This window comes from Gracilinanus agilis, chromosome 2, assembly GCF_016433145.1.
Source record: "Gracilinanus agilis isolate LMUSP501 chromosome 2, AgileGrace, whole genome shotgun sequence".
NCBI lineage: Eukaryota > Metazoa > Chordata > Mammalia > Didelphimorphia > Didelphidae > Gracilinanus > Gracilinanus agilis.
Window position 1 is genome coordinate 637,720,418 of NC_058131.1, and position 23,317 is coordinate 637,743,734.

The following is a 23,317-nucleotide window of genomic DNA, read 5'->3' on the forward strand; positions in this document are numbered from 1 at the left end:
ACCTCATCAGTTTATAGAAACTGGCCCAGAAAGGTCAAATGACTTCTCTAAAGATACAAAAGCAATGATGCAAATCAGGATTTGATCCCAGATCATTTGACTCCTAATGCAGTGGCTCTTGTCACTGTATGACAGAATGCCTCTTGAGAGGATACTGAGAGATAGCCACAGGACAACAAATCAGCTAAGTCGGAAGTGAAAACTTAATTTTATTCATTGGTATCTAGATGATCTATATAACTAGTGTGGCTAATTTTCTTCCCTATTGAATTCAGAAAAATTATGTTATAGTGGGAAGAACAGTCTTGATGGGGAGTCCTGGGTTCTTGTCCAGACCCTGTTATTGAATTTGTTGGGTGATTTTGGGTCAGCCACTTCCCTTTCTAGGCTTTGGTTTCTTCTCACACGAGAGGATGAGATTATCCTTTTCCTTCTCATTATGACTGCTCACCAATTAACAAGATTTGTTACTTATTGGTTTCTCCATGTTGGGAGGGGGAGATGTGATCCTTGAAGCTCAGAATGGATGGGGCTTGATATTCAAACTATCAGATGTAGGTTTGCTAATCTAATGACAAAGCAGACAAGCAGTTTGGTCTAGTGGAAAGCACACCAGAATTGTAATGAAGGAGACATGAACAGATATGATATATTATGGGCAAGTTAATAATCCAGCTTCTCTGAGCCTCATCTTTTCTCACCTGTTAAATGGGGAAAATAGAAGACTCTTTTCCACATGGGATCAATGTGGATAAAGTACTTTGTAAACCTTAAAGTGCCATGAAATATTCTTCTTGTTCCTAATAAATTCTGAGGATTATCTTGTCTTGAGGAGTACATACTATGTAACTTTGAAGCCAATTAGTGGTACAATGGATAAAGCACTAGACTTGGAATAAATAAAAAGATCTCAGTTAAAATTCTGATTCAGTCACTTATTTACTATGACCCTAGGCAAGTCACTTGACCTATCTAAGCCTCAATGATCTCATCTGTAAAATAGAGATAATAGTGATGTTTATCTCAGGATTGTTGCAAGACTAAAAACAGATAATATATGAAAAGTACTTTGTAAACCTTGCGAAGTATTACCTATCATTATGGCTTCTAGCCATATGAATGACTACTGAGCTGCTACAGATATCCCTTAGAAACTCAGTAGGGCTGAGGATGATGGAGTATCTAACATAGGGCTTACCAGTTAAGGGATATTTGTTAGAAGTAATTGCAATATGTCATTGTTTATATAAATACGTAAATATACAAAAATGTACCCACATGCAGAGAGATGGACAGACAGAGACAGAGACAGAGACAGAGAGACACAGAGATTCTTGATTTAATAAAAAAAAATCTATCGAGTTATTTAATAAAAAATAAAATCTATCGAGGTAGATTCAGGAAACTACTGCTGGTTCAGGTTTAGTTGGACATCCCTGGTGAAACAGTCCCGGAGAGTGTCAGAAAGGGGAATGGCTTAGAAAACACCCAAGAAAGTCTCTTGGCCCTCAGGTCACTGATCAGTCAGTGAATAATTCCTGTTAGTTACCTAGTAGTGAATGAGAAACTTAATAAGCAAATGAATCTTTGTCTTGATGCAAACATGGAAAATACTGATATAATGAATATTGATTTTAGTGTGTGACAAATAGCTGCTGAACCCTGAGAATATGAAAAAGTCACTTCTGGTGTTTATGTACATATTTTGCTACATATAGTAAAACAACAAAACAGAACAAAAGAAATTCAACCCATCACCAGGACTTTAGCATGTTGAATAGAATCCAGAGGAATTATGGAAAAATATAGACATGAAGTGTACTGGATAACAGGTAATGGAAGGCTTTCTTAGATGCACCAGTTGAGGGAGGGCTTATAATGATCAGATCATGGATCCAGTGAAATATGGAAGGAATTATAAATGTTGTCCTTCCTTCTTGTTTAGTCTGGAATCTTATGGTCATTTTAGCTCCCCGTTCAGATTGCTGGGTAGGTCATTAAGTAGAACTCTACCCCAAGCTATATTTTTATTTTCCAATCTTGTGATTCACCCAGGTCTTCCCTCACAAACATCTCTAAAGTGATTTCTTATATTTGTCAGAAAAAGGAAAACAAATCAAAACACTTAATATTTGTGCAACCCTTATCATCACTAAACCCCTCTGAGTCCCACAGTTTCCTAATCTTCCAAAGGGGGATTTGTTACTGTTTAGCAGGGGCTGACTTTCAGTAACCCCATTTGGGGTTTTCATGGCAAAGGTACTGGAGTAGTTGGCCATTTATTTCTCCAGCTCATTTTACTGATGAAGAAATTGAGGAAAAAAGGGTAAAATGACTTGCCAAGGATCACATAGCTAGTGAATATCTAAGACCAGATTTGAACTCAAGAAGATGAGTATTCCTGGCTCCAAACCCTGTGCTCTATCAACATCCCATTTATCTTCCCTTTAAAATGGGGATAATAATATTTAAGCTATCTGACAGGGTTTTATAGGGAGCTCCTGGTATGGAAATTCCCTCTGCTGATACAGATCAACCACTTGGTTGTAATTTAGAATTTTAGAGAGCTGTTGGCACTTTGAAAAATGAAGTGACTGTCACATAGTGTAAGTCAGAAGTAAGACTTGACAGACTTGAGAGAACTTTGTATATGGTAACAGCAATATTGTACAATGGTCTACTGTGAAGGACTTAGCTACTCTCAGCAATACAATGATCCAGGACAGTTCTGAGGGACTTATTGCAAGGAATACTCTTCATCTCCAGAGAAAGAACTCTTGGAGTTGGATCCAGATCAAAGCATAGTATTTTTCACGTTAGTTTATTTTTTTGGTTTTATTCTGGGGTTTTGGTTTTATAGGAGTGCTCCCTTGCAACAATGACCAATATGGAAGTACGTTTTGCATGGTAACGTGTTATGAACTCAGATCAAATTACTTATTCTCTCTAAGAGTGATGAGGGAAGGGAAGGAAGGAGACAATTTGTATCTTCTAATTTCAGAAAACATGTACTGAAAATCGGTATTACATGTAACTGGGAAAAGAAAATATCTTTGAATAAAGGAAAAAAAAGAAGTGGGAATTGAATGAGAGTCTTCCTGTTTTTCAGGGGCTTTATCCATTATGTTTTTCAGTTATTTTTAGCCATATCCCACTCTTCGTGACCCCCTTTTTGTGATTTTCTTGGGAAAGATACTGGAATGGCTTGCCATTTCCTTCCCTAGTTCATTTTATAGACAAAGGAAATGAGGCAAACAGGATTAAATGACTTGCCCAGGGTCACACAGCTAGTAAATGCCTGAGACCAAATTTGAACTCAGGAAGATGAATCATCCTCACTCCAGACCCAATGCTTTAGCCACTGTGCCAACCTTTTATCCATGAGAGCAGATCATATCTCTACAAAAATGTGGGTTATTATGAAGAGAATATTCTAAGGTCTCATTCCCACACTACTGAAATCATCACCATTTATTTGGTAAAGCATAGCAGGGATTTTTAGCAGAAGCTCAAATTTAGGAGAATAAGCAGCATGTATTATAATGCTATAGTAAAAAGAGCTCTAGACTTGGAGTCAGGAGAGCTGAGTTCAAGTGCTGCCTCTTTCACTTTCTAATTGTGTGAGTGCCCTTGAGCAAATCATCTAAGTTCCCTCACTCTGTTTCCTCATTTGTCAAGTGGTGATAATAATACTTTCACTGTATAGCTCAAAAACTCATTGTGAGAATAAAATGAAATATCTGTCAAGGTCTTTGTAAAGCATTGTATAAGCATAAGCAATTATACACCAAATCCAATTCAACAGGCATTTGTCCAAAGTCTCCTATGTACCAGGAATTTTACTAGGTGCAGGGGAACAAAGATTATAATGATCCTTACAGAAGGAACTTACATTCTACTCTTGTCTTCTTTTCTTCGTTTTTATCTTCCTTCTCCTACAGGGTATTTGAAATTCCCTCGAATAATTGGGAAGCCCTTTCAAGCTTTTCTGCTTTATGACAACCCCACCAAGAGAGAAAGAGGCCCATTAATCAGAATTGTCAAGGAAACTTATTTATATGTAATCATAAATATTTGGGGAGAGTACTTGTGATTTTTTGGGGTGGATAATTAAACCTTTCTTTAGTCATCACCAAGACTTTTCTCAGTCTAATTTTTGGGTGATCTGTAATAGGAGAAATTTCCAAGGGAGAAAAAAATCACATCCAGTTTTGCCTAGCTTGAGTGAAACATATATCTTTTGTGGCTCTTGCTTCACCCTCTATTCCTACAAAGCCCAGCAAAAATGAAGAACAACTGAGATGACAAAAGAACCAAGTGATGATCTCTTTTTTCTGCTTGGAGGGGCTCTCCTTTTCTAAGACACCGCTTTTTATCATAAACACCTAAATGTTCATCTCGAGGAAAGAGGTTGAATCAGTTTAATTGTGCATATTTAATTCAAACAAGGTTCCTTTTCTCCTCTTTTCTAAGACACATTTCAAAGTATCTTTAGTGTAACAGGTTTTAGAATTTGATTACAGCACCATCTACTGGGTATTGAATTTGGAATTTTAAAAAGCTTTTCCTGCATGTTTTACTTTCTCCATTCTCCACTCCCCCAGTCTCTGTTTTCTCTTATAATAAAAGTGGACAATTGTTTTCACAATTTGAAAAAGCTCTTGAAGATTTATGAGTTGATGATACCACTAAAATGATAAAAAAGTGCATATTTTGCCAATAATAGTTATAGAGACCAAGGCCACACTTACCATATTACCTATCATATAATTATACCAAGGGATCAATAATCTCATCAGTAAAACTAACTGATGAGGACATCACAGTAATGAATTGGCCAGACCAACAGTGGACCGATCGGACATCCTTAGACCTATTGCCTGAAAGCTGTCCATGAGCATGATGGGAATTAAAGTGGGCCATTTTGCCAAGGGATTAATCATAGTTATCCTTAACTCATATTCATATAATTTGCTTTCCTTATGCAACTAACACGAAATTGATCAGAAAAGATTTCTTGCTACACAATAGACCACTTGCCATGTATTTGTTAAAGGGAGAGATAAAGGTCCTATAGAGTTAAGGAAAGGAAAAGCTGAATCACTCACATTTAGGAAATAATAAAATGTTATTTCATGAAGTGCTGTTTTTGCCTTTCTCAATTCAAGGTTAAAACTTAAAAATGATCCTTTGTGCCTTATAGCCTTCAAAAATCATATAATTATATGATTTTCAGTTCCTTTTGGAAAGAAAGAAGAGGTTTTCTTTCTTAGGCTTTGAATCTTTTGTTGACTGTCAGTTATTACCTCTAGTGCCAAGACATTTGGATTCCTTGCTTTTCTCTTTTTTTTTTGTTAGTTATTTTATGTCAAACTATTTCTTGTGTTAAGACATAGAAAAATCAGAGATTTGTGACCTGCTCCTTTCCTATTAGTCCTCTTTCAAGAAAGAACCAGGGATTTTGGACTCCCTGAGTTTTAACTAATATAAGCATTGGTTATCATTTAAAGAGCTGCTGAACTTCTGTCTTGTGACAACAACCTACTTCCTGGGATTGTCATAAAGATCAAATGAGATAATATTTGTTAAGTGTTTAGCAAGGTGTCTGGCACATAGTAGACCCTTAATAAATTCTTGTTCCCTTCCTTTTCCCTTCTCAAACTGGATTAGTCTCAGTATCCTGTTTTTGTCCTGCCCTTTCTTTCTTGTCTTTGCATCTTTCATAAAACCATCGAATTTCAGAGTAGGAGGAGATCTCAGTGACCACCAAACCCAAACTATACTCTTGTATCTCTTCTATAATGGACCCAAGGTAATTTAGTTCTCATTTGACTCCAATCAAGGTTTTTTCCTTCTCCTTTGGGCTGGCTTTAATTGTTTTCCTACATCAAGACCAAAGTTATTTGTTATCAGCTTCCATCTATTGCCCTAATTTTGTCTTCTGGGACAAAGGAGGAAAAATCTAATCCCTCTTTCACATTTTGAAGGTCCTTCAAATACTTAAAAATAGTTATTGTGTACCTCCTGAGTCTTCTATTCCTCAGGCTAAACTGACTTCCTTCAGCCAAATGTCATTTTTCATAATTTCAAGACCCTTCAATATCCTGACTGTGGTCCTCTGGATGCTCTGAAGCCTGACAATATTTTTTCTAAAATTTGGTTCTTAGAACTTAAAATAGTGCTCTATCTCTGTCCTGATAGTGCACAGGAACTATCACCCCTTTATTTCTGTGTGTCATTTCTTCTCATAATGTAGCCCGATTTTACATTGGCTTTTTTTGGTCTGCTGTATCATACTTTTGACTCATACTGACCTTATTCTGTCCTAAAACCCCTAGATCTTTTTCCAATTCCTATTTAATCATGCTTCTCCCATAATGTACTTGTAAGAAATCTAAGTGTATGCATTTTTCTTTTTTGAATTTTACCTTATTCATTTAAGTATAGTCTTCTAGTATGTCAGGATTTTATGGATTTTGACTTTGTCATCTAGCATATTACTTCTCTTTCCTATCTTTCAATGTACCTGCAAATTTGATAACACTGTCATTAAAAAAATCTTAAATGGTATAGAGACAAGCACAGATCTCTGGACACTTCAATTGAGAACTTCTTCCAGATTCCCCTTAAGTTTTATCATGATGTCCCATGTGCCAAGGTGGCTTCCTCTAATGACATAGCTGTCATGACAGGTGAATGAAAGTACCAGCTTCTCCGTGGATCCTTCTTGATAGTATTCATCCCTCCCCTTTCTTAGATGAAGAATATTCTTCCCTCTTTGAATTTTCTTTGGTGCTCTTTGCACTTATTTCACTTTTCCTTGAACCATAGATTGTGTATATGTGTGTTTGTGTGTGTTCTTATTATTGCCTATATTAGACTATTAAGTCCTTGAGAGTAGGTTTTATATGATATTTATCTTTGTATACTCATTGACTAGCACAGCAACTTTCAATTAATACTATTTAATGTTTATTAAGCATTTACTAGTGCAAGATTTTGGATGAATGAATGAAAAAAATTACTGAGTACCAATTATATGGCAAGCCCCGTTAAATACTGGGATTAGAAAGGAAAGCAATTTAGATTTGGATTTTTAGGAGCTCATATTCTAAAAGGATACTAGTTGGGGAAGAGAGGAAGAACCATTTGTCCATAGGGTAGAGTAGCAAGACAAATGCATCTTCTTTAATACTATTTCCATTGATAAAATCCTTTATGACATTTAACCATTGGCCAGTGCCAAAGACTTTACAGTCAATATTAAAACCAGTTTCAATGAAAAAATGGATCGTCATTAAATAGTATGGTCCTCATCACTTAACTATTCAAAAAAGTTGTAAAGCCATTTGTCAGGGATGTTAGAGAGCAGATTCATGTTCTAGACAGGAATTATACTAGATGGTCTTTAATATTCCCTTCAACTAGGAGATTCCCCAGGACTCTATAGTTCAAGTCTCAGGTCTATCTCTTGTTATTTATAAATAGTAACTAGTTATGATTACTGTGACCTCATGTAAACCACTTATTCTCCTGGGCTTCAGTTTCCCCATTTGAAATAACATCTGTCTTGCCTTCTTCTTAGGATTATAATGAGACAGAAATAAGGAAAGGCATTCTACTATTATTTGTCCCTTGTAGTTATGCAATTGAGATTTGATCACTGCCTGCCATACTTGTATTTGTTGTTCAAAGAAATAAGCACTCCCTCTGAAGAATCTTTTACCACAAAATCCCTCACCACTGGACTAACTGACTCTAAATTAGTTCATTATTCTTATATAGAATCCTACAGGACATGACTGATTCTCTTAGCCAATCATAATAAAATCCTTTCAAGTCTAATTCATAACCATTTTGATTGATTCCATTGAGATTTCTGGGCCTTCTGTGATCAGTTGGTATGGGGATGGACTCTACTCCCTTACAGTTATATAGTGTTTTATATTGAAGAATTGTCTTCTGCATACTGCAAAATAAAAACTTTTAACCTGTATGAATTACAAAGAATATAATTGAGGAAATATCAATTATTTACCAGTAGAATTGAGAAATTCTTGATAATTCTTGATAAGGAAGATCAAATAGTATTTGAAGTCAGATCTGTATTTTCCAGTTGAAAACCAATTTGGTACTGGAAAATACAGATCTGACTTCAAATACTATTTGATCTTCCTTATCAAGAATTATCAAGAATTTCTCAATTCTACTGGTAAATAACTTTTCAGTTAATGAATGGACAAATGCGATTGTGTGTCTTTTGGAGAATAGGAAGAAAATTCTGTTTCTCCTGGCTGAGCCTTTAGTAGGATCCTTTTTTGACAGAGCAGTGAAATGTTCATTTATATATTTATTCATTCCTTTTTTTCAATTGATCCCTCATCTAACAACCTTAATGAACAACTATCTTCAATGAGCCAACATTAAGGAGTCTATATTATTATTCACAGCTAATTGAATAAAGAGGATGGTTGAGGGGAATCCACCTAGGATCACTGTTACTCTGGATTATAGGTAAAAGAGGATACTCAGGTGAAATCCAGAAAAAAATCAACAGGTGCATCCCTGGAGAATCTGATTCAAGAAATAATACTTGGTTCAGAGTTTGGACTTGGGACAATTTCTTTTTCTTCCAAGAAGTTATAGAGAACATTGTTCAGGTTGTTAGATAGGGTGTGCTTTTCCTGAGAACAAGACACATTAGATATTCTGAGGGAAGATTCTGTTTCAGGAAGGCCCTGAATTTCCACATGATCTTTTCTGTGTAATTTGATCTCATTCACATCCTTTTTGAATGGCTCTTGGGGGCTGAGTTGTATTTTTACTTGCTGTCACTCAGTCTCTGAATTCTATTTAGTGGAAGTCATGTAACTAGGGGAAGAGATCTGTTTTAGTTTCTCTCAGGTTGTATTTTGTATTTTCTATATAAAGTCACCTCTAGAGTCAGGTGTATGGGAGAGAAAGGCCAACAGAGCCGGTAAATGGTTTGCAGAAAGAATCCAATTAAATGAAGTGGTTCTGTTGAAAGCAAGATTGGTCTCAGATGAGCCATGTAGATGGTCAGTCTGTGGACAATGCTACTTAACCATGTAGGCAGAACATTTGGACATTGCATGTGTCATGCAGTCTTTGTTATCAACTTTTTAATTTCTTCAGATCTGCTTGAGCAGTAGATCAAATTTGGCTTCTTCCATTTCCTCTCCATAATGAAAATTTCTCTTTCCTCCACATAAACAGAGGTTTTCTTTCCATCATTAGAGTTTTCAGAAGGAAGAATAGGTTTGGTTTATACCGTGGTTAAAACAATTGAAAGGACATGAAAGTAAAAGAAATTGTTCTTAAGAGCCTTTTACTATTTAGCAAGTGCTCTTGCTTACTAGGAAGAGGCAACCTGGGCTTTGTCCTAGGACATCAGAATTTAGAAGTTCCTGATAGTATTTTTCAACATTTTAAAAATAAACTGAGGTTAGTACTTAGCAAGAATAATTGATTAAAATAGGAAGCTACTAAATGGTAAACCTCTTCTTGAGCTTTTCCTCTATTCAATCCATCTATCAATTAATCAAAAAACATGTATTAAGTACCCACTATGTACCTGGCTCTGTACAACAAAACAACCTCTGTCCTCAAGGAGGTTACATTACATTTAAAATTTATTTAATTTTAAATTTTCAGTTCCAAATTATCTCTACTTCCACCCCTCCTTCACCCATTGGGAAGATAAATATATGATACCTATTATACATATGAAGTCATATGAAACATTTCAACATTAGCCACATTATGAAAAAAATCAAGAAAAAGAAAAAAATTAAATATAATCCAATCTGCACTGAGTCCCACAGTTCTCTATCTGGATGTGGGTAGCATTTTTTTTATCATGAGTCCTCTAGAATTTTTGCGGATCATTGTATTGATGAGAAGAGTTAAATCTTTCACCATTGATTATTTTTGCAATATTGCTGTTACTATGTATATTGTTCTGTCTTTTCACATTGCATCAGTTCCTACAAGTCTTCTCTGTTTTTTTATGACCCCCTTCTCATCATTTCTTATAGAACAATAGTATTCCATCATAGTCATGTAGCACAACTTGTCCAACTTTTCCCCAATTAATGGGTGTCTTCTCAATTTCCAATTCTTTGCCACTACAAAAGAGCCACTACAAACATTTTTTTACACATGGTCCTTTTCCTTTGATTTCTTTGAGGTACAGATCTACTAGTGGAATTGTCAGGTATGCACAATTATGTAACCCTTTGGGCAAAGCTCTAAATTTTTCTGCAGACTAGTTGGATCACTTAAAACTCCATTGATGATGCATTAGTGTACCTATTTTCCCACTTCCCTTTCAATATTTGTCATTTTCCTTTTCCGTCATGTTAGTCAATTTCATGGGTGTCAGGTGGTACTTCAGAGTTGTTTTAATCTGCATTTCTTTAATCAATAGTAATTTAGAGAATTAGCAGTTTACATTCTAATAGATGCCAGCCGGTTTGCTCCTCCTTCTACTCCTGATGAGAATCTTCTTTCTTGTTCAAAAGTCTTGTGATATAGTGGGGTCCCTTTTTTCTGCTTCAACTGGAGATGTTCTGTATTCTCTCCTACTCCTAGCTAAATGTTTTCTAAAGGATGATTGGTCATTTTGTGACATACTGTGTTGCTTTTCCCTGTTACCCCACTAAAATCTCTTTTATGATTCCGATTAACTATATCTTATTTGGAAGGGAAAGGAAAGAGTATGTACATTTATTAAGAACCTACTGTGTGTCAGTCATTGTGGTAAGTGCTTTACAAATATTTTTTCATTTGATCACTAAAAAATTACTCACCAGGCTGCATTTTGAAATGTATTGCATTTTTCACATGTATTAAATATCAATTTTTAGTAGTTAGTATGGCATATGCATATATTGCGTAAATCCTCTCCTGTAAAATTCTTCCATATTCTCTGCCTGGAGAATCATTCAAATAAACACAATAATTACTTAGCCTCAAATTAGTTATATGGTATCTGACTACCTGAAGTCTAGAATGCCAGAGCTGGAAATAGCCTTAGTGATCATTTGATCCATTATAGAAGAGGAGACTGAAGCTCTGAGAAGGAAGGGACATTGTCCCTGCACCATAGAAGGCTCCACTCAACAAAAAATGTATGTATAAATTATTTTTTTTCATGTTTCTATTTGCCAGTTCTTTCTCTGGAGGTAGACATTCACAAGTTATTTTTCAAATATTAATTCTGTAGCTATATTTAGTGTTCTTTTGGTTTTACTTGGTCCACTCTTCATAATGAAAAAGTACTTTTTAAACCTTAAGGAGATATAGAAAATATTTGTTATAATTATTGGTATTCCACTGAGGGTATTCCTATGACACATTTCTAAACTGTGAATTAATTATATTTTGCTACCATTAATAATGGAACATTTTATTAAAAAAAAGGAAAACTACTTTTGTCTTTTCATCTGACCCTTGCCCTGCTTCCCTCAGAATGTAGTTCTAGGGCATTTCCCTAAAGTCAGGTTCCTTTCTACTCCTATTGGTGGTAGCTGCTTATGCTAAAGCAGAACCAGTGGCAAATAAATATAATGCCTAGAAAATTCTTAGGTAATTTAATACATGAGCTTAGGAAGGACTATTTTGAAGTAGCATTTTTTTTTGTAGGGGATTCTAGTCTGGTTACTAAGGAAAAATAATTAAGTAGAACCAGTACCCAAGTTTAATCTTTTGCCAAATATTTGCCTGTTGCTGGATAGCTACACATCACAAATAAGCTCATGTGAATATAGCCTATTATTTTTATATACAAATCATTGACTCACTTAAGTATTTATTGAACACAATATTAGGAAGCAAGAGGTAGAACAGTGTAGGAAAAGTGCAGAACTTAGAGTAGGAATTCAAGTCATTTAATTCAACCCATATTTCTTACGTGTCTATTTTGTGCAAGGAATTGAACCAGGTGCTGGGCAAAGACAATACCAAAATAGTCCTTGCTCTCAAGTAACTGAAGTCCTGTTGGAAAGACTTGAATTCAGTTCCTTGCTCTGCCATACTAGCTATATGACCTTGAGCAAGTTACGTAACATCCATTAGCCGTATCATAATTCATGCACTATCTATCCCCATGAATTAGCTGCAACAAAAGGAGTATGTAAAACACTCTATTACTGTAAAGTTATTATTAGAAAATTGAGAGTACATTGGTGGGTAGCAAAGAATTTTGAGTCATTGTAGAATACTTTGGTCCTCAGATGGCCAATCCCTCAACCAATCAGCAGGGACAGGGAGATCTGGTGAAAATATGAGATGCCAGTTCTGATGAGTGGTCAAATGAACTCACATCTCTCTCCCACCCCCTGGGAAGCCATGGCACATGGGTGGAATAGTCCTATGAGTAGCATAAAGTTTCCCATTATAATCTATTCATCATTTGTACAAAAATCAGTGCAAAGAGTCTTGAGTTCCAGTCTTTGCCACTATATGATTATTTGACTTTGGAAACTGGTTTTATATATTATTGAGCCTCAGTTTTCTCATCTGTAAAATGACAGGGTTAAACTAGGTGATCCATATCAATACCTTGCTTCTCTCCATTCCCCCCTAAACTTTTGTGGCTCTCTCTCTTCTGCCATTTAAAATCCTATTTTATTTGGTTCCCATCTACCTATATAGTATTATTTCATATCACTCCCCTCCACACCCTTCTCTTCCACTCATACTAAGCCAACGTGTTCTACTCTGCATGTGATCATTCATTTCCCATTTGTTTACCTTTACTTGGAGAGTCCTCCATGTTAGTATTTTACTTGCTTCTCAGAAAGAACTTCCTTCAGAGCACTGCTCAAGATGCTTCTTAAATGAGTTCTTTCCTAATTAGCCATTATTTAGTACTCTCTTCCTCTTGAAATTACTCTTTATCATTTTAGATTTACTTCTTTCTGTGTACGTTGTATCCTTTAAGAAGTACATAAGCTTCCTGAGGGCAAGGACTGTTTCTTTTTTGTTTTTGTATTCTAGAATCTATTACAGTACCTTACACATGGTAGTTGCTTAATAAATGTTTGTTGAATTCAATTGAATTTAGAAGTATCTTTTTGACTCTTAACATTCTATAGCTTCATAAATACTATATAGAAGAATAAGTATTTCTCTCCCTTATCTCATCCCCTTTCTTGTTCTCTCAAAACTGTAACCTAAGTGACAGAAGTATAAATGTCATTTCACAGAATCATTTATATAAAGTATTAGATGATGTGATCCCAGAAAGGAAATAGCTATTTTTGAGAAAAGAATTATCTGTGCTTTCTACCACACAATTTAATTGAAGTTCAGAGATATTTAAAGGCTGCATAGCATCTAGGCATGCTGTTCTTCCTGACATAAGCCCTGGCCCTTGAGTATAAGAGGTATTGAGCTACTCTGATTGAACTAATGGTCTCTGCTAATGTGGATCTTCTTCTCCTCTTCGGAAGAGGGCAACAAATGCAGTTATTAAATATCTGGCTTGTTCTTTGTGTTCCATTTATCCAGACTCAATACCTGTGCTCAGCACTGTAGCCACTTAATTGTTCTGTGCTGCTTTATGTCACCATAGCCCTGCAGATTGGAGACAGAGAGGACCATGCTTCTTTATTGGCACGTTGGACTCTTTCCAGACTCAATAAATCTTCAGTATCCTGGTAATAATTACAAAGAGTTATGAAGTTTTCATCTTTAAAACTAACTTTGAGTGGAGGTAACAATGAGGGAGAAGACAGGATGAAGGAAGAAGAGGGAAGAAAGCATTACTAGCTAAGATCATAAAAGCATTAGAAAGGAATATCACACTATACTTTTCAATCAGCGAATGAATAACTGTTTATTTAGCACTTATTTCCTGTAGATGGGTACTCTGGGTGATATGGGAGGAAAAAGGAGTAAGATATAGGCTCTGTGTTCAAAGTGCTTATTATCTTGTAAGGAAGATGTGACCAGTAAGAAGAATATTAAAACAGGGGTTAGGAGACCTGGGTACTAGACCTCATATGACAATTGTCCAGCTACGTGACCTTTAATGGGTTATTTTGCCTTTCTTGCCCTTGGCTTCCTCATCTTTAAAAAGAGGACATCAAACTATCATAGATATCAAACTCACACCCTACTGTGTATTCACAACCAGATTAAAATATAATTAGGAAATATTTGACAAATAAAAATACAGTATAACACAGAAGATGCTAATTTATGGTCTAAGCCATGTATTTCTATTTGAGTTTGACACTACTAGACTGGATAATCTTTTAGATCCCTTTTGCTTCTGAATTACTATATTCAACATACGGTATATGAGAGGCAGCGTGACAGTGGATTTTGATCATCTTGAGATTAAACAAAACCTGAGTGCAAGTCCTGCCTAAGACACATATAAGCTGAGTGATCATGGACAAGTTAGAAACCTCTCAATGCTCCAGTTAACAGTCTATAAGCTATATATGTTATAAACAAATTGCTGGTCTTTATGGGTGAAGGATGTTTTCATAATGGGTATTTCCCCAAACTGATGAAATCCCGAGTCTAGACTAAATAATTATATGACAAACAATCAAATAAGGTGTATAGGCAATAAGTGGAATTAGATGTCAAAGGAGCAAATGACTACCAGGGTTTGAGTCTGGTCAGGATGGGCTTCATGGATGAAGTGGGCTTGATCTTAAAGAATGGATTAGATTTAGTAGATGGCATTTTTAGACAGAAGTGTTTGTGAATAAGTAGGTAGGAATACATACAGTATGTCTCGCAGGAAATATATAGACCAGTGATTCCCAAAGAGGGTGCCACCACCTCCTGGTGGGTGCTGCAGCGATCCAGGGGAACTGTGATGGCCACAGGTGCATTTATCTTTCCTATTAATTGCTACTAAAATTAAAAAAAAATTAATTTTCAGGGGCACTAAGTAATATTTTTTCTGGAAAGGGGGTGTGTAAGGGTGAAAAAGGGGTTTTATGGGTTCAATATATTAAAGATGGTTACCAGAGGATAGAACTATTATCAATCCTCAATTAAGAATAATCTCAAATCAAAATTGACTTTTATAGAAGTTTATTTACATGAGAAGAGAGAGGAAGTACGGAGATAAGAATCTATCCCACAGATTAGTCCAGGTAGATCTTAACCCTCAGCTGAGGGTTAAAGGGCCTGAGGCCCGGAAGTGAATGGAGCAAACTTCATTCACAGAGTCTATAAAAAGAAGTTTCTTAATAGAAGTTCAGGAAGATTCGGTCTTTAAACTTATCATGTGGACCAGTCTCGGTCACTAACCAGCAAAGCTCCCTCAGGTCCCCTTCACCAAACCAGAAGCTGCCTCACTCACTCAATTCCCTCTTTTAAAGGGGTCACGTATCTGTCACTTCCAGTGCCTTCCCTTAGCCTGCGTGTCCAATCACAATAGATGCTTTCCCCTAGAAGGCATAGGGGGCGGTCCATTGATTCTGATTCATTACTCACTCTAGCACATGTGGGTTAGGACCTCCCAGAATTGGAAGGTGCTCTCACCTTTGGTGATTAAATCTAAAGATGGGCAGTGTAGACTTAATCTAATTATCACAGGCAATAGGCCAAAAAAGTTTAGGAACCACTGATAGAGACCATAAAACCAGAACTAAGGTTTTCTGGGACAATAAAGAACAGGTAACTAGGAAAAACAACTAGGGGAGAACTCTCAATTCTATATTAAGGATTTTGGATTTATTCTATTGGCAAAGGAATTGTTTTGAGTACTTTGGAAAAAATCCTTAGACAATGAATACATGGATAAATAATTTATTTTGTGCCCAGAAGTCATTCATTAAGTCTGAATAATCAAGCAGTAGCATGGCATAAAGAAAAGAATATCCTTATCTGTTTCTAGACTTTTTTTGGAGGAACTGGTAAAGTTTGCAATTAATTAAAATGAGAACTCAGATCTCTCCTTAGAATAATGGAATTAGTGGTTGAATTTTCTAAGTCTCAACTCTATAGAACTTATAAATGCTGATAGAAGAAGATTGTTTATTAAGGTTGTTGAATAAATGAATATATAGATGAACATCTTATTGAGGCAAACCAAAGGTATGGCAAGATATTACCAAGAACATGTAGTTATGATATTCTTTTAAAAAGATTATTTGTTTGTTGGTTACATTCAAATTCTCTAGTTAGTTCTATTCCTTTTTCCACTCCTTCCTTTCACTAGAAAAGACATCATTTGACAAAAAAGGTAAATATAAACTATGTCTTTCATGTTTCTATTTGTCATTTTTTTCTCTGGAGGTGCACATTCACAAGTTATTCTTCAAATATTATTTCTGTAGCTGTATATAATGTTCTCTTGATTCTACTCATTTTGCTTTTCATAATTTCATGCACGTCTTTCCATATTTTCTCTTAATTAAGATGCTTATCATTTCTTATGGGGCAATAGCATTCCATTACAATTGTATAGGTCATAATTTGTTCAGCCTTCTCCAATTGATGGTCATCACCTCAGTTTCTACTTCTTTGTCACTATTAAGAGAACTATAAATATTTAAGAACATAGAGATTATTTTCCTTTTTCACTCTGATCACTTTGGGAAACAGATCCAACAGTGGTATTGACGAGTCTAAGGTTACACCCAGTTTTATAACTCTTTGGCTATAATTCCACGTTGCTCTCCAAAATGGTTGCATCAGTTCACAGTTCCACCATCAGTGTTAGGTGTCCTCATTTTTTCCACATCCATAAGGGTTATTTAAATGAAATCCAGTTGTCCTGTTTCATCAGCCAATCAATGAACCATTCAGTCAATCCAATTAATGAATATTCTTATGCTAGGTACTTGGCAAGGAGCTGAGGATACAGAGACAAAAACAAAATAGTCCCTGTCCTTAAGGACCTTACATTTAATTTAGGGGAATGACACATATACATAAAAGTATATATGAAATATATACAAAGTATATTGAAAGTAGTTTCAGTGGGAGAAGGCACTAATATTTGGAAAGATGAAGGAAAGTCTTGAAGGAGATAGAGTTGGAGTTGAGCTTGGAAGGAAATTAAGGTGAATTATATGCACAGAAAATAGCCTTTTAAGGGTCCTAGAGACAGGAACTAGAATGTTATGTGAGATAGAATATAGACCTTCTACTAGAGTGTTTCTAGGCCAAATGCTCAAAATTGTTAGTTCATGGGTCATAATTAGCTCTATTTCCAACTTCCCTGACTTCATATTCAATCTCTTTTTAAAACTTTCTTAAAAATTATATGTAGAGGGGGGCAGCTGGGTGGCTCAGTGGATTGAGAGCCAGGCCTAGAGACAGGAGGTCCTAGGTTCAAATCCGGCCTCAGACACTTCCCAGCTGTGTGACCCTGGGCAAGTCACTTGACCCCCATTGCCTACCCTTACCAATCTTCCACCTATAAGTCAATACACAGAAGTAAAGGGTTTAAAATTTTAAAAAAAGCAATAAAAATTATATGTAGAAACAATTTTTGACAATTTTTTTCTAACATTGTGCAATTTGGATTCTCTCCCTTCCTCCACATCCACCTCCTCCAGATGGTAAATAGTCTGATATAGTTTTTTCTAATGCTTTCATGCAATGTATATTTCCATATTCCTCATATCATGACACAAGACACATACAAAAAAACTCTCATAAACCTGGTCCCACCGCAACCCCAGCTTCTAGTACCTTTCTCTCTGGGATGATTTCCCATCTACTCTGAATTTATCTTATAGACAAGATCCCTAGTATTCACATGTTGACTTCCCAATTAGAATGTGAGCCACTGTTTTCTTATGTATGTGGAAATGCCCATCTTACTTAGCATATGTTAAGGTCAGAATTTTTTAAAATGTAGATGTAAAAAAGAAAACAATACAGAACCAAAAATAAATAAGAAACATATTATACTTAAAGTAAACCCACAATGGATGCTCACTCATCAGTGAATAAAATTCAGTAGAATTTAGAATTTTTTTTTCTCAGAGGCTTTGACAATTTTCACATCTTAGAGCAATGAGAAATGCACTCTAAATCCATAATTCCATGCTCAGTGTTTTAATGCCTTTGGAACCATTTTGACTATTCACTTTTGGTCAAACCAAACAGCCATGCATGAATGGTCCACAATGTGCTGTGACTAAAGGGAATGATGCCTCTCTGTTCATCGCACTGTTAGGTGAAGTATGGCTGATGGATTTGAATTGAAGTTTTAAGTGGAACATTTTCCTGATCCGTGGATATCCCCATACATGGAATAGTTGTTTATGTTGCAGGAAACTCACCTGAATGGATGAAATAGACACTTTTGACTCTTCTAGGTCATAGATCATAGAGTGAGAAAGGACCTTCAAGATCATATAATCTAGAATCTATCATTCTACAGATATGGAAACTGAGGAAATGGGAGGACAAGTCCTTTTTCCAAGATTCCCACAAACTAGTTAATGTTGGAGTTAGTACTAGAGCCCAGGTCTCTTGCTTCCTAATCAACTTCCCTTTCCTCTGTACCATACTTGGATTTGTCCTCATGAACAGGTAGAAATGGTCCTTCTCATACTCCCCCAAAGAGTATAGGGGGAATGTGTATAAAGGTGGGTTGTTAATTACAGTCATAAACACCATGAAAAATGCATGTAATAAAACTAAGGCTATTATAAGGAAAAAATCCAATGAAAGATGTCCAGTACACTGGCAAGATGGAATGCCTCCTTCCATATGTATGACTTTTACTCAGCAAGTAATCCACAGTTTAAAGAACTTTTTTTTAATTTAATAAAGAGGTTATTTTAAACTTAGATCTGCAAAACACTCATACCTCCAGCACATGGCCTCAGTGAAATATCCCTCTACATGAAAATATAGACAGTTAGTTTTTTCTTCCAAAGTGAAACACTGCACAGTCTTTCATTACTGGTTTATTATGCTTTCTGTATCTTTGCTCATTTTTCACCAGTATTGCATTAAGTATTGATATTGATTTCTTGTAAATGGTGCTGAAATGGATGGCTCCCAGTTTTTGTTATTGTTCTGAAGCACTTGTATGTAATTTATTATAGCTGCACATGAGCCTGCCCCTTGCTGCCTTGGCGTAAATTAAATGTGCCACGCATTGGCCCCTGCTCGTCACAGACATTTCTCATTCGATATCAAAAATTAGTATGTAGAAAATTTCTTTTTCTTCATTTAAAGAAAAATAACAATGTATTTGATGGGACTTTAAAAGTTGATTGTTGATTTGGGGAACTTTGTGAATTCATGGAGAAAGAGTAAGTGGAAGTCCTTTAACAGAGGGGTCCCACCGCAGGTCTGAAATGGGGTGTGTATGAAGAGAGCAAAAGCACAGGCTAGAACATTGACCATCTGGCCTAGAGACTTGGCTCTGTCACTAACATGTGATAATCCTGGCCAAATCACTTTTCTATTCAATTCGACACCCATTTATTAAGCATCTACTGCATGCTAGGCAATGTGCTAGCTACTAGGGACAAAAAACTAAAACCAATAGCCCCTACCTTCAAGGACTTACATTTTATGAAGGAAAAAAATAACTTATCAAATAAATACAATGTAATTCATTGGGGGATAGGAGAGCACCAAGAAATGTGGGAATTAGGAAAAGTATCTTAGAGAAGGTGTCTTTAACTTGAGCCTGGAAGAGAAGTATGGGGTCTGTGAGGTAGTAGAGGGCAGGGGAGGAATCCTAGACATGGGGGAAAGTCATTGCAAAGAGACAGGGCCATTTATGGGAAATAGAAAGGATAATGCTTTCTCCTCCTTCTTCCCTTCCCTTCCCTTCCCTTCCCTTCCCTTCCCTTCCCTTCCCTTCCCTTCCCTTCCCTTCCCTTCCCTTCCCTTCCCTTCCCTTCCCTTCCCTTCCCTTCCCTTCCCTTCCCTTCCCTTCCCTTCCCTTCCCTTCCCTTCCCTTCCCTTCCCTTCCCTTCCCTTCCCTTCCCTTCCCTTCCCTTCCCTTCCCTTCCCTTCCCTTCCCTTCCCTTCCCTTCCCTTCCCTTCCCTTCCCTTCCCTTCCCTTCCCTTCCCTTCCCTTCCCTTCCCTTCCCTTCCCTTCCCTTCCCTTCCCTTCCCTTCCCTTCCCTTCCCTTCCCTTCCCTTCCCTTCCCTTCCCTTCCCTTCCCTTCCCTTCCCTTCCCTTCCCTTCCCTTCCCTTCCCTTCCCTTCCCTTCCCTTCCCTTCCCTTCCCTTCCCTTCCCTTCCCTTCCCTTCCCTTCCCTTCCCTTCCCTTCCCTTCCCTTCCCTTCCCTTCCCTTCCCTTCCCTTCCCTTCCCTTCCCTTCCCTTCCCTTCCCTTCCCTTCCCTTCCCTTCCCTTCCCTTCCCTTCCCTTCCCTTCCCTTCCCTTCCCTTCCCTTCCCTTCCCTTCCCTTCCCTTCCCTTCCCTTCCCTTCCCTTCCCTTCCCTTCCCTTCCCTTCCCTTCCCTTCCCTTCCCTTCCCTTCCCTTCCCTTCCCTTCCCTTCCCTTCCCTTCCCTTCCCTTCCCTTCCCTTCCCTTCCCTTCCCTTCCCTTCCCTTCCCTTCCCTTCCCTTCCCTTCCCTTCCCTTCCCTTCCCTTCCCTTCCCTTCCCTTCCCTTCCCTTCCCTTCCCTTCCCTTCCCTTCCCTTCCCTTCCCTTCCCTTCCCTTCCCTTCCCTTCCCTTCCCTTCCCTTCCCTTCCCTTCCCTTCCCTTCCCTTCCCTTCCCTTCCCTTCCCTTCCCTTCCCTTCCCTTCCCTTCCCTTCCCTTCCCTTCCCTTCCCTTCCCTTCCCTTCCCTTCCCTTCCCTTCCCTTCCCTTCCCTTCCCTTCCCTTCCCTTCCCTTCCCTTCCCTTCCCTTCCCTTCCCTTCCCTTCCCTTCCCTTCCCTTCCCTTCCCTTCCCTTCCCTTCCCTTCCCTTCCCTTCCCTTCCCTTCCCTTCCCTTCCCTTCCCTTCCCTTCCCTTCCCTTCCCTTCCCTTCCCTTCCCTTCCCTTCCCTTCCCTTCCCTTCCCTTCCCTTCCCTTCCCTTCCCTTCCCTTCCCTTCCCTTCCCTTCCCTTCCCTTCCCTTCCCTTCCCTTCCCTTCCCTTCCCTTCCCTTCCCTTCCCTTCCCTTCCCTTCCCTTCCCTTCCCTTCCCTTCCCTTCCCTTCCCTTCCCTTCCCTTCCCTTCCCTTCCCTTCCCTTCCCTTCCCTTCCCTTCCCTTCCCTTCCCTTCCCTTCCCTTCCCTTCCCTTCCCTTCCCTTCCCTTCCCTTCCCTTCCCTTCCCTTCCCTTCCCTTCCCTTCCCTTCCCTTCCCTTCCCTTCCCTTCCCTTCCCTTCCCTTCCCTTCCCTTCCCTTCCCTTCCCTTCCCTTCCCTTCCCTTCCCTTCCCTTCCCTTCCCTTCCCTTCCCTTCCCTTCCCTTCCCTGCCCTGCCCTGCCCTGCCCTGCCCTGCCCTGCCCTACCTGCCCTTCCATTTTAGGTGTATAGATATAAATTTCTATTTATACATATTTATTATACATATGAACATGTACACATATGCATATATTTGCAAGCATATTTGTTTTCTCTTTCAACATGCATTTCTATTGCATATTTCCTATTCATCCCTCTGAGTTTTTACAGAGTTCATACTATATGACTTCCCATTATGTCAGGGGCTGCAGGTGATACCAAGAAATCTAAGTATGGTGCTATAGAAAGTAAAAGCATTAACCCAGGAGTCCAAAGGCCTTTTTGAAGCCTCTGCTGTGTTCCTAAATAGATATGTGAATTTGCATGGGCCATCTTACTTCACTGGATATCTATTTCCTTGTTTGTAAAATTAAGGAGCTGGACAAATGACTTCTTATATCTCTTATAAGTCTATAGTGCCTTCCTCACAGGATTTTACAGTCTAGTGGAAACCCAGAGGAACCAGGTGAGTAATATTAAATGATAAGGGATGCTTAACTATGAGAGACAGAGCTAGGCATTCTCCATCCCTATGACTTCATGATGCATCTGGCATTTTCTCCTTGGCATGTTAGAGGAGTGTCTCCCTGAATGTCCTGCACTGTATCCCAAGCCTAGGAAGTCAACATTTCTCTAATTTCAGGATGTTTTACCTCAAGTTTCAGCTACTATTTTTTATCCCCAATGTCTTCTTTGCTGCATTTGTGTAGCCTGTGCTTCAGCTGGATGGTTTAAAAAAATGTATTATTTCCCCTCTGTACATTTTCCAATTAGAGAAGAAGATTTCTGTTGAGGCAAAAGAACAAAGTGCAAGCTTACTCAGAGCCCAGGGTGTTTTGAGAACCTGAGTTAGACTTTTCCTCATATTGCTTTGTGTCGCATCAAAATGTTCTTGGTGTACAACATGGCCCATTAATTATACTTTCATTTTTATTTATAATGGGACCCATACACCTTCAAATGGAGTAGATGCAAACCCTTTGTGGAATATCAATCTTAGTTCTGCTCAATTGAATTAAACCCAATTGCTATTTGAAGGGCTCTTCTTGAGTTTTCTTTCTAAGACCTGATAACACCCCTATTCTTCCTCTAACCACTATAAATAGGCCAGTTGCCTTTCATTATTTCCCTTTTAGGGGCCTAGTTAGATGCAGCCACTGGTCTTGATGAACTCAGCCCTTCACTCAAACCTGAAACATTTTTCCCAACAGGGAGTCCAATAATACCCTTCCCTCTGCCACCCCTTCAATTCTTTATTAAGAAATCCCTGAATTCCTTTCTTTTTTTGACAGGAAGAATCAAGATACGATATAAAGTATTTAAGTAACTGAGAATTGTCATTATCTGGGAGACCAGTCTTTGAACAGGCTGGAGACAGCTTTATGGAATGGAAGAGAGAACATAAAACTTGGACTAAGAAGTCTTGGGTTCCAATGCCAGCTTTGGCATTTGCTAGCAGGGTAACCATAGGTCAGCCAGTTAGCCTTCCATAGCCTCAGTTTCCTCATATATAAATTGGGGATAATGATGCTTGTTCTAATATGCCTTATCAATGATCTGTAAGGAAAGCACTTGGTCAGTGGAGAAGCACTGTATCAATATGAACTACCAGTGCATGGCACCTGGATGGTTTCTTCATTTTCTCTGAACAGGATAATGGTGCCAGCTGTTAAAAACCAAAGCAAGTTAGGAAGCCAGCAGCTCTTATGGCTTTAACAAATCAGCCCTTTTAAAATCAGAAAGCTATACAGTGTGCCAGAAAATTGGAGAGATCATTTTAGCTTAGCTCTCAGTAAATTGCATTGTGTTGGGGAAAAGGAAAGTCATGGAAATTCAGTTCTTAAGTAGAGGGCCCAGGTGTTACAGCCCCTCACACAGAAAATAACACAGAGTAGGCATTCAG